This window comes from Octopus bimaculoides, chromosome 3 (genome assembly GCF_001194135.2).
Source record: "Octopus bimaculoides isolate UCB-OBI-ISO-001 chromosome 3, ASM119413v2, whole genome shotgun sequence".
NCBI lineage: Eukaryota > Metazoa > Mollusca > Cephalopoda > Octopoda > Octopodidae > Octopus > Octopus bimaculoides.
Window position 1 is genome coordinate 128,911,714 of NC_068983.1, and position 4,269 is coordinate 128,915,982.

Sequence of the window (4,269 nt, forward strand, 5' to 3'; positions counted from 1 at the left end):
AAATACAAAACATAAATTTTGTTTAAGACAAACATAAATAAGTTAATTAGCTAGTTAAATAACGACTTTTGAATCAGTAAAGTATGTTTACAACAATTTTTGAAAGATTTACAGTAAAGCAAAGCAGAAAATAGTAACAAGGCTATATCTCTTGATATTTCATGGTTTCTAGGAAAATATGGAAACATCAAGTTGTGAGTAAATAATTGTATATCAATATATCAGTGAACAACATACAGGTATACTCACATATATCTCTGCATGAATGTGTTTGTGCGTGTCAGTGAGAATGTACGCGTGTCTTTGGGCATGTTTGTATGTCTATATTTATTATATTTCAGAGTAAACTTTCAATATAACATATCAAATATAAATCACACATCATCTTCAATTCATATTTACTTTACAGTTTATCCTCAATTTTTATTTCTGTTTCTCCATCTAGACTTGTCGATCTGTTCAACACGATTTATGGCATTTTCTTAAATTTTAATTTTATATATTTCGTTTGTTTCTTCTCTTTAAATGTATTCATTTCTACTAGTTGTTTTTCATGAAATTTCCATGTCGATTCATATACAGCTCATCAATGATTACGTATTTTTATCTAATATATCGCAAGGAAATGAAAGCAATATCTAAATATTTGCATTGATAAAATTATATTTGAATAAATAAACTTTTACATAAATGCAACACGAATCCAAAAATAATTTGATTATCCAAAGAACCATCACTATCGCACCTTTCATGAAATATCTGCAGTTTTGTTGCTGTTCCTTAGACCTAGGTCAGCTCTGATTGAAATGTACTATGTTTCAAATAAAACAGCTGTAACGATATCTTCTTTGGTCTTTTGTGAAGAGAACTCAGCATTTCAATATACGATGTGACCATTTAGTATGGTCTAATTCATAGGTGACTTGTTTATCACTGGCCTATATATATATTAGATATCAGAAAATATCAGTTCACAGCACTGATTATGGTCTATGCGGAGACGTTAACGAATTTAAGTTAAATTTCGAAAGGTCGTTAATGTAACCTTTGCTTGGCATGGTTAAAAAGATAAAATTTTGTAGAAAATTCTAGATAAAATTTCTAGATGTGACCCTGGATTCAGTAAACAGTAACTACTAAACTTACAACAACATTTGTAAAATATTCAGGTAAATATAACCTAGTGCTGCTGAAATAATTATTTTCAACTCTCCTTTGCTGAGAGGTGCTTGAGTGAGCAACGCCCTATTATAATATTACTTCGGCCAATGGTTGTTTTATACGTAGGATAAAATACGCATATAATCCATTCAGTCACCTATCTTCATATAGGCACCCAAACAATATGATTTTCTGCAGTTTATGTGAATGTACAATAAAGTAGCTAAATATTTAATACTTCTAACAGAAAAACTATTACCCAGCCACAACCACTATAGGATTTTTGTAACATTTGTCTAACATTGGCCTACAAATATTCTTCTAACAGAGTAATAATAGCATCGTCGGTTGAATTGTCTGACACGGGTACAAAGAAGCACATTCATTCTATAAAGATAGGGTGACTTAAAACATGAGCCACGAAATAAAACATCTGCTTCCCTAAGAAAATTGGGAAAACTACGACCTTAAAATTAGAATGACTGAATGACGGTAATGAGAAGCCCTACCATTTGTCTTTTGTTTCTTCTTTTGTTTTGTTTTTTGTTCAAGAAAGAAACATAGACAGTAAGACATATATGTCAATAAGAGAGAAATGCACATAATTCAACGACGGAGCAGGAAAATCAATATATATATATATAGTTATATATATATATATATATATTGAAGCTATAGTTTTATTGACACGAAATCCTGTAAAGAACCGTTAATATCACGCTGCGAATTGTTTGATATATGCCATCGCTAAGATACCTCATATAGTTCAGGCATTCCACTATTCTAACACAATTATTAAGAAATATATGTTAAGCTACTGACACCTGAGACCTCAAATTAAATATCTTTTAAACATTTTAGAAATGTTTTCCTTAAAAGTTTAATCATTGATATTCTCCAGCCTTGCAAAAGTAAAATTATAGAGTCACAATATAATCTATCATATATTATATGAAAATTCCTTCATAACAACATTGAACTACTTATTTTGAATATTAGTTAACGTTTAATACATCATTTTCATGTATCGTATACTTTGATGTATACAAAATGATTGGATATAGTTTATATTTTTCTGTGATAATAAAGAATTTTGCCAAAGCGAGAACAAAATTCATTTACATATATTACAGATATGTCTATTACTACCTTACATTTACATTCATGATATTCTTATTTATGCCCAATACACCGTAAGAAACTGTTACACTCCTACTACGTATATTGTGTAGTGTGGATATACCTGGAGCGGTTGTGATTGGGTTTATACATGTCAAAATACACTAAACCTCAAGAGAAACGCGATGTTTTCCAAATGTTATTTACATATGATAAATTCTGAAAATTTATTTCGAGGATGTAAATGTAAATATTCCAAGAGATGCTGGTTTATGTTTGAGATCCTTTCAACTTTCCCTGAAACGAGACGCCAAAACGCAGCTGCGTTGAATGCCTTGGGTGGCAGTCGTAAATCATTGTCATGGAAACCGAAATACACGTGTATCTCGTTGAGGTTATGGGTATAAAACTCAACTTGAATCACGTTCCTGGAATTCGTAATTTGGATGCTATGTGTGACGTATTTTATTGTAAGTTACTGGTTATTGTCAATTTAATTGTTACTGTTGATTCATTTGTTGCGTGGTTAAATAAAAAAAACACCTTGTTTTACTACGTTTGGCAGAATTTTGATCTGTTCGCCCCCCCCCCTTGTGTGAAGGGGGGAAACTATCATTGATTTTCTTGGGTGTTTGCACCCAAAATTATCATTTCAAAAATGAGTAGTTCCTCTGGAGAGGAAACTACCACAGAACCAAATTTTGAACATGCATACCGAACAAGAAATGATGAAGGAATAAGAAGTCGATCCAAGATATAACAAAGTGGCAAATTTTGCAACGGCGGCTGGCATGAACAGGAAATACTGAATATTGACCAAAAAGAACCAATCAAATATAAAGGATTGATTGAAAAGGAGGGGCAAGATGCGACATTGACCCCTCCCAGTGAAGTGACGCTTAATGCATTCCATTGTAGTATAGTTTATAAATCGTTTATAATAAATAGCAAAACATTGGATATAACTTTGAAAGAAGCCGTTGAGATATGCCTCAGACCGGTATGGCAAGATGTCACCTACCTGGCGAGGGGCAAGAGATATGCAACTATCGAGTGGAGGTTCAAATCTCAAGAAAAGGCCAGGCTACATTCCACGGCCTCCCCGGAATCTGCATAGGTGGTCCGCCTACCCACATATCTTGGAAGACGCACTTCCAGGATAAGGGTAGGAGAAATCTATCCAGAGGTGGACGTTGCCTGGTTGGTGGCGGCATATGTACGTCTCTCAGGGCTGGGGCGGTGTACTGTGAAGGACCGATCACAGCTGTTGAGGTGAGGACGAGTTGTCGGACTTCGGCGATGACAAGTCGCCAGGACTGGATGGTCTTCCCTTCGAGCTATATTTCAGTACGCCAGACTTATTTGGGCACCTACTAGCATGCGTGTACACCAACCGAGTTTATACATTGATTTGTGGGCCATGAAGTTGTGTTGTTGCTTAGAAAGGATCCAAAAATTGGGATGTAGTAGATAGCTTTAGGCCAATCACTCTGATTAACGCAGAGTTGAAGATTTTGTTCAAAGTACTAGCTAAAAATGTTGGCGCCTGCTGCTGTTGGAATCGTCGGAGAGGCGCAAAATTGCGCCATTCCCGGCAGGTCCATTCAAGACAATCTCCACTTTCCACGCTAGGTTGGGGCTTTCGTCCATTTAGCGCAATCTAAAGCTTTTGACAAGGTTGACAATCGCTATCAAGTGGCGGTCCTCGCTGCGGTCGGATTTGGCTCGAACTTCCGTAGATGTATCATTGATTTATAGAGCAGCATCGATTTGAGGATGTCCCCTCTCCCCGCATCTGCTTGTGTTGGCTCTGGAGCCTCTGCTGCGGAAGTTGGAGGGCATGAGCGACACGTCCCGCGTGATCTCAGTTGCGGAGGATCAGTTACGGCGTATGCGGACAACACCATCAACGTGTCAGAGGCCATTAGGTAGTACGAGGCGTTGGCAGGAGCAAAAATTAACTGCGTTAAGTCAGTCGACTTGCAACGC